Source organism: Lygodium microphyllum, chromosome 26 (assembly GCF_053477565.2).
Source record: "Lygodium microphyllum isolate KBCC chromosome 26, Lygodium_microphyllum_v1.1.10, whole genome shotgun sequence".
In the NCBI taxonomy this organism is placed as follows: Eukaryota; Viridiplantae; Streptophyta; class Polypodiopsida; order Schizaeales; family Lygodiaceae; genus Lygodium; species Lygodium microphyllum.
Window position 1 is genome coordinate 95,866,149 of NC_141160.1, and position 8,546 is coordinate 95,874,694.

The 8,546-nt window shown below is 40.7% G+C and overlaps 1 pseudogene; it reads right to left on the bottom strand.

The window, feature by feature from the left end:
• Positions 1-226: 226 nt before the first annotated feature.
• On the bottom strand, positions 227-1,490 carry LOC148013568 (UDP-arabinopyranose mutase 1 pseudogene; annotated as a pseudogene).
• Between the last annotated feature and the right edge of the window lie 7,056 nt (positions 1,491-8,546).

Sequence of the window (8,546 nt, forward strand, 5' to 3'; positions counted from 1 at the left end):
TCATATGTATTTATTATTGAACTACATCCTTTGGCAATTGTCAAAACAAATAATACATATCACTTATCCTCACACTTATGTGTGTGCATAGGTAGGCAGCGCTCAGCCTTAAAAGATTTGTTCCAAAAGTTTGCAATGAAAATTGTGTGAAAAGAAAAAGGTCTTCCCAATAGTATATAATTTTTGTTATAGTTCCTCGGAGCCATGAACAAGTCACTTATGCGTTAAAAAAAAAAACCGGATCCTTCCTATCCAAGGAAAAACAGACCGAAGGCTCTTCCTCCTCCTCCTCCTCCTCCTCCTCCTCCTCGCTCTCTCTCTCTCTCTCTCTCTCTCTCTCTCTCTACCCAACCAAAAAGAAAACGCGTTGGCTGACAACGTCCTCGGGTTAGGAATCATGCGATCGAGCGCCGAGCCTGCCATGCTTGAAGCCAGGTTTCCATGGAGGCCCCGACTTGCCTGAAGAAGGGATCCACGGGGTCCAACTTCCCTTCTTTGAGCTGACTAGCAATTTCCAAGTAGCAGTCCTGAACCAGCAAGGCGGTCCGCGGAAACCTCAGGGTCTGAAAGAAAGGCAACAGCTGGTCGAGCCACTGCTTCGCCCCAAGCCCATCCTGGTGTTGCTGTTGAGCGGCGTCGGGCTGGCTTTCCTTACGATACACGTAAGGCAGACCTGATTTGACGCCATAGCCCAGATGGTCACAGATGACCTTACAGCAGAGGCCTGCCCAGATGTCGTCAAGCGAATCGTACCTGCAGGATCCGCGGAGTCCGCCGAAGAGGAACATGGCGGCTCCGATGAGCTTCTGATCGAAGGCCAGGTTGATGCTGCTCATGGGGAAGAGGGAGCCCTTGGGAATGGTGAGGGTGGCGTCCACGAAAGGGGGGGACGGACCGGACGCAGGCTTATCAGTTTCCAAGTCGGGAAAGTTGAGCCAGAGGCCGTGGGAGATGGCGGTGGGCGCGCCTTCCCGCAGGCTGAAAGGGTAGCCACGGACGAAGTCGGTCCCTTTCCGGTAAGGGTCGTAGAGCGTGTTGAAGAAGAAGGGGGTGGAGGGGCGGCTGAGGTTGCTGACGTGGCCCGCCACGGGGTCGGCCCCGCCCGCTGGCGGGGCGCAGTCGGTGTCCATGGCGCAGACGTAGCGCGCGCGGGACATGAGGAAGCCGAAGGATTTGCAGGAGGCGGGGGAGTGCGCGGTGGGTCCCAGAGCCTTGGCCACGTCGTCAAGGCAGTAGAGCGAGTGGGGCTGCTGCCGCAGCAGATGGTCAGGCAGCGGGCTGGGCATGGGCGCCGCGGCCATGACGACGATGAGGTGGTAGCGGCGCAGGATCGACCCCCATGCCCCCAAGAACTCGCTCAGATCTGCGCTGCCCCTCGCCTCCACCACCACATCCACCGCTTCTTCCTCCATCTCTGCCCCAAGCCCCACCACACACACACACACACACACACACACACTCTCTCTCTCTCTCTCTCCTTCCCCTTCGGAAGCTGCCTACCCTTTTTAAAGGAACGTTCTCTCAGGAAAACGTGTAAAGTGAAGCTGCAACGTGGTGTAGTGATGCGTTAAGCAAATACAGCAAATTGATGAGGCTCCTTCCGGAGATAGGGTTGTGTCACACTTAGACTTTTGTGGGAGTCTTACAAGTAATGTGAACATGTTCTTTTACCTCACTTCTTCCTAAAAATGTGGTTCCTTTTCACTTTGAAAGTGTAGTGAAGACTTTTGTGTGTGTGTGTGACACTACCCACAATGTCTGGCACAGATTGCTAGTCCATAACTCACCTTCACTCACAAGGCAATCGAAAGTTTGTTCCACTAACCCAGAGAAAAAACTCCCTTCTCTAAAAGTTTGGCCCTCTAAATTGCTTCCTCACATCCCTTGTTTATCAAAATCATGTGACCAAGACAAGGCAATAACACCATCTCTCAACCATTGCTCTTTTTTTTTTCAAGAAATTCTCAACCATTGCTTTTGTGTGCATTCCTTTTATGATTTCATGACGATGAATTAGAACTAGTATTCATGCAACACATTTTTTGAAGTTGCTACCAAAACCTCCAACCTTGAAAGTACTTAAATTTTCTTAAATTTCAAGGATTCTTTGTTATATTATAACTAAAATGGCCTAAGATTTGATAAAGTACAAAATCTTATCTCCAAAAATTTCAAGGTTTTTGTTGAAATTTAGCAATTCACTTGACATTAAACCTCATTTTTTATGAATATTAAATGAGATAGAGCTTGGCATAGTCATCTAATCACAGTGTAGTTGCATTAGTTACAACACATATAAATGAAACCCACCTCCCCAAAATTCAAAAATTAGGAAAAAGCATCAATGGTTTATCATTAGAGGTGGTCCCACAAATGGATATCATGTGAAGTTACTTTCAACATGCAATTTGCTACAACTGTATGTGTTAATCCTTGTATGTGTAGACTTCCTCTTATGCTACCGAGACATATTTCTAATAGGGTCTTTCTTCCTTGTCTCTCCTTAGGAGAAACCTTAGGCCTAAGAAATAATAGGCTACATGACATGACTAGAAAGAAGAAAAGGGTTGAGAATAGTTGGATGCAAGTCCAATATATTTAAAGTTCAAAATGAATAGAATCTCTTGTTCTTTGCATATGCAACTTTGTGAGCCCTTCCTTCTCTATCTTTTTGCTTCCACCATAGCTTGAGAGAGAGAGAGCTTGAGAGAGAGAGAGAGAGAGAGAGAGAGAGAGAGAGAGAGAGAGAGAGAGAGAGAGAGAGAGAGAGAGAGGGTGTGTGTGTGTGTGTGTGCGAGCTTGAGTGAGATCTAACTTGAGACTTCCCCTCCCATTTTTTTGCTATTCTCGCCTTTGTAAGGAGCTTCAAGCCATAGCCATTTCTTGATTGAGAGAGTGAGAGAGAGATTGAGAGGGAGTGAGTGAGAATGTATGTGAGAGCTTGGGAGAAGCTTCCTTCTCCTCCTCCTCTTTCCTCTATCCCTTCTCCTTCTTCATTGTCTTTTTCTATAGCGAGACAACAATGGATGGATTAACCAAACGAAAGATGGTGATCTATGTGGAGGAGCCACACTTGGATCATGAGACCATTAAAGCCCCTCCCAATGGATTAGGTTATGAGGGTAGATATGTAAGTTTTGGCAAGTTTACCATATCCTTTGAGCTTACTATTAATTTTCTACATTCTTAGAATAGAGTGGAGAAACCATATTTAGTTGGAAGTTGGAATATGAGCCGGTTAGGTGAAAGATAGCTTGAACCATGAGAGAGTGGAATTTGTTGAACAAATCAAAGTTCTAGCTAACATTGACATTATGTTGAGCTCTGCAAGTTTACCATATCCTCTGAGCTTACTATTAATTTTCTACATTCTTAGGATAGAGTGGAGAAACCATATTTAGTTGGAAGTTGGAATATGAGCCGGTTAGGTGAAAGATAGCTTGAACCATGAGAGAGTGGAATTTGTTGAACAAATCAAAGTTCTAGCTAACATTGACATTATGTTGAGCTCTCATGAGCACCTAACTTTTTGGTTGGATTGTTGGGAAGTCTCTTTTAATTGCTTGTATTCTGACAATTAGAATAGTTGGCCATGATTGCTTGAAGAGGATAACTTGTTCTCTCTTCTTGATATTCAAAAAGGCATAGCTAATTCGAAACACAGATATGGTTAGTTTAAGAAGGCCAAATCTTAAATTTCCTTGATAACCTTAATTGGAGATCCTAGTACTCTAGTAAGTTCATGGAAATCATCCATATCATAAAGGGTAGTAAAAAATACCATTTCCTTACATGTCATAAGACAATAAAAACCCTTTTCCTTATGAAACTTACTACTTTTTTTCAAATTCTAATGAAAAACCCCATTTTATAAATGTGAACCTTTAAATTCTACAAAATAAAGTAACCCTTCTATTGAAAGCACATTTTACACTTACATCTTTCAAGATGCACCTACCAGGCATAGATCTCCCATATTTGGAATACAAACTTGGTGTAAGAATTTATGGAATACACAAATGACTACTCAAACAATAAGGTGTATTAAGTGCTTTGAGGTGGATCTCTTATTAAGTACCCTACTTAGAAACCAAAATCAGGAGAGCAAAGACCATTGCCTTGTAGATCCTAAGGATAGCTTTCCTTGCACTAGGAAGATTTTTTACTGAGTTGTGATGGTTTACTTGAAATAGGAAAAATGTGTGTTCTATTCATGATAACTTAAAAATAAGGGGTCTTTGAATTGAGGCTTGAGTATACATCATAGTAGGGATTAACATTGTGCTCCTTTATCTTGGCTTCTATCATTTTTGGCTCTTTATTACTCTTTCTTTTTGGAGCTTATTTCTCTTTCTCTTATTCCCTTGATTTGCTCAAGTGTGTCTACCCTCGCTCTCTTGTTCCCCAATAATGACCCTTTCTATTGGTGTGACAATTCTTCCTAGAGTAGGTAGTGCATTGATGGGCGATCCTACTTCAACATTGATTACCCTAGTAAGTGCACTCCCAAAGCTAAGGATCATCCATTTTGACTTAGAGAAGCTGGGATCAAGAGCTTGAGTGAGTACTTTCTTCACCTTGAGAATGGTTTGGTGAACTCCTTCTATTTAGAGATCATTAAAATCCCAAGTTACAATTTCTTCAATATGTATATCTTCCATGATGTGTTTGTAAATCCTCATTATGGAAGAGTGAAGTTTGTTGTAAATGAAGATGTGTTGCAAGATTGAGCTATTGTGCGTAAGTCCTCCATGATAGCACTAAACAAGAGACTATGTTGTGTGAAGTTAAGAGATTTTTTTCATTTTTGTAAGATAGTAGGACTTCTCATTGGTCTTTATACTTATCTTCTTTGTTTTGTATTCTTAAGGCGAGTTCAATAAGTTGTGGTGTGAGTGTCAATTTATCAACTATCTACTCTTCCCTTGCTTGGTAGGTCGACATACTTGGTCTAGAACGAGGTTCATAGTTGCAAATGAAGCTTGGGTATGTAATTAAGTGAGCTGCCTGATACCACGTGTCACGTCCCTATCTAACAGTTCCCTAGTAGCACGTTTTAGTGGTCCATAAGGGAACTATCCTAGATGGCTTCGCCCAGCACTCACGAGAATGCACAAGGTCTATCATCTAGGTTTCCCAGAGTCCACCCCATAACGGAAGGTACCGGCCGTCCCCACGAGGATCAACCTGCAAGCTCAGGATCCTAATTTGACAACTGAGGTCTTGATGCATCAGCTAGCTCCATCAGAGGTGTCCCACAAGGGCTTCTTGTTTGATTGGAGCGATCGTAGTTATTCTTGGTTCATGGAGTGCAACACTTTTTTCTAGCAACTAGTTAGGATTCAGGGAACCTTAACGGAGTTCTGGCGCAACCGCTCCATCTTTTCCCTAAGATAATTATTGATCAAGGTTTTAAGACCCGAACCTAGGTAAGTCAATGCTCGGCTCTACCTAATTTCTCCTAATTAATGTTTCATTCAATCTCTTGAAAGAAGCTCCCAGCTTACTGGGACCACCCATTCGTAGGACGGATCCGTCAGGGATCTCGCCCACCCGCTTTCCACAAATTGTTTTCTTTAGTTTTCTAATTACCTATCACATCAAGTTATGACGTATAAAAGCAGCTTCGTTAATTAACCCATTATCACAGGTTCCTTTGCATAATTTTACGACACAACACAAAGACAGAGAAAAACAATCTTTTGGCAAAACATATTTATTTATTATTTTACAAAAGTTATTTATAATGATTTTTCCCTTCTGCCTATGCAAAAGATAAAACCTCCATTCATCGAAAAATCCCTTATGTCTGTGCAGAAGAAAGCAAACCCTCCAAGATTTCCGTCCCTTCACTAGTACCGGGGACTCTAGGATCCCATCCTGATTCACGTGAGGGTCAGGCAAATCCCAGGAGCGATCGAGAGATTTACGGCCAAAGCTACTCGGCACTCCTGTCTCCTCCTACGTAATGGATTCCTCACCGAGCGACCTCTCACCATCGGGACTGGTCCAAAGCTCCTCGTGGCAGTACAAAAAAATCCCCCTTGGAGTAGGGTTCCGCATCTAGCCGTGGGGGAGGCATAGTGTGATCTTTCCTCTTATTATCTTGATTATATATTTACAATCAGATCTAATTGCTACAAGCACAATTAATCATTCTTGTGCAACCATCAATATATGCACAAATAAAAACAAGAAACGACAGCAAGTGTTTTTAGCATAGGAAGCAGCCCCACCCAATTCTAGGGTTTCTCTTTTAAGGTCCCACCTTATTCTTAGGGCTTCGCTTCCTACTTGCAACTCTTTTTTCCGGATCCGCAAGTTATTTCACGAATCTAAAGTAATTTTATCCTTATGAAAACTTGGTATTTTCGCCCTAAAAGATAATATGGGCATTTATACCTATGGCAGACAATTCATGCGCTGCCCTGCCCTAACCCACACTTAACAGGATTTCAAATGCTTTTCCAAGTCTATTTAGACATTAGAATTTGTATCGACAAATTCTTATCAATGTCCAATAAGTCTTATAGACTTTCGATATTTATTTAATTTTCTGATACAGATAGTTTCAGGGTTGTCAAGTATTTCATAGTTGTTTTTGCTTCAACATCCTCAATATTTTAGGTAAGGTTTTCTCGTTGATTCATATGTGGGTCAACTCATGATATTAATGCTCTCGCTAATATAACCATTAATATTAACATTGTGTGTGTTTTCAGCAAGAAAATACTTTTTATTTTATTATGCTCATATTCTATGGTTCAATCGACGATGTCCGACCATTTGTCAAACTTTCAACATTATCTAGGAAGATCAATTTTCATTTAGCTATGTCATAAATGCAATGCTTATTGTTTTTCTGAAAACTTTATTCTAATCAATGTAAAAATCATAAGTGTAATTTTTTTTTCATCTTTCAGACATCGAATTATACTACTATGCACCTAATTTATATGCATCTAGTATACATTTCTTATACAAATTTCTATTGATTTAATGCATTGATTATTTCATGATATTATGTAAATGATTTTCTATAAATTATTATAAGACTCATATGCGTCTATTTATCATTAGCAAAATGAAATAGAGATAGTGACTTTCAAGGAAAAATTGTAAAATATTCCCTTTCCTAACACCGTCTACCTTTTTTTAGTTATTATAATCACACGTGTCATTAACAAAATAACAATAAATATCACAAAATAAACCATAATTATTATATTTTCTTCATGATAGACATATAATCCTTTTTCAAGTGAAAGAGTCTTTTCATTGAATAGTTTATTATTATATTACTTAGGCCATTTTTCTAAGCGACAGTTCATATATACATCTTCTTTAAAATGCATTTATAATAATTTAAAGTCAAGAATAGCGATAAGCTTATAAAGCATTATTTTTTTCCAAACCGACGAGATGTTACCTCTATCAGGTTTGTAGTAATAGGGGTTTCGCCAATTCCTACTGCGTCATTTTCTCCATCGACCGCGTTTCTTGCTTCTTTTGCTTCAAATGTGCTTCTTGAATTTTGCGACCTTGTGGAGCCATGGATGTCAGGCGATATTAACGTGGTAGCTCAGGGAGAGTTGGTGGTCATCTAGAAAAATTTCGCTAGTGTTTTGCTTAGGGATACGGCTGTGTGGAAGAAAGGCATAATAGGGGGTAGAGAAAATGGAAATGAGGTAGAAGAGGGGTATTTTCCTTCTTCAAGGCTTAAGCTAGAATAGGAAAGAGATGTAGAGAAATTTTTCCATCATCAGGAGGTCTTCCTTCTTGGTTTCTTTGCAGTTTGTATGCATTAGCTCTTAGGCATTTGAGAACCTTGTATGGTCCACAATACCTTGGACTCAACTTTTTGAACTTTCCCAATGACAGAGAACTCTTCTTTGCGCGTACATGGATGAAAACCATGTCTCTCTTGTGGAAGATGCGCTCTTGCCATCCTAGATCAACATAAGCTTTTTGGCGATCTTTGGCAGCTTGGATGTCTTGTCTGATAGTTTTGACTTGATCATCCATGTCTTCTAGCATTTTCTTAGAAGCCTCAACCTTTAGGGTTGGATCAGAGAAATTCAATGGCGTTGAACAATCTTATCCATACAATGCTTGAAATGGAGTCATTTGAATACTCTAGTGATATGATGCATTGTAAGATTCTACTAAGGGCAAATACTGTATCCACTTTGTTGGTTCTTTGGAACAGTAGTCTCTCAGTATATCTTCAATGACCTGATTAACTCGCTCCGTTTGACCATCAATTTGGGGATGGTAAGCTGTGCTAAAGCAAAGTTTGGTTCCAATTGCTTCAAATAGGCTTTTTAAAAAATGTGACGTAAACAGAGAGTCGCGGTCACTAATGATCCGTTTAGGCAATCCATGAAGCCTAAAGATTTCTTTCACAAACAATCGTGCAATATCTGAAGCTTTGTAGTTGGTCTTGACTGGGATAAGATGAGTGACCTTTGTCAACATATCCACAATCACCATGATTGAATTATACCCTCCTTGAACAGAAGGTAAGCCAACTACGAAATCCATAC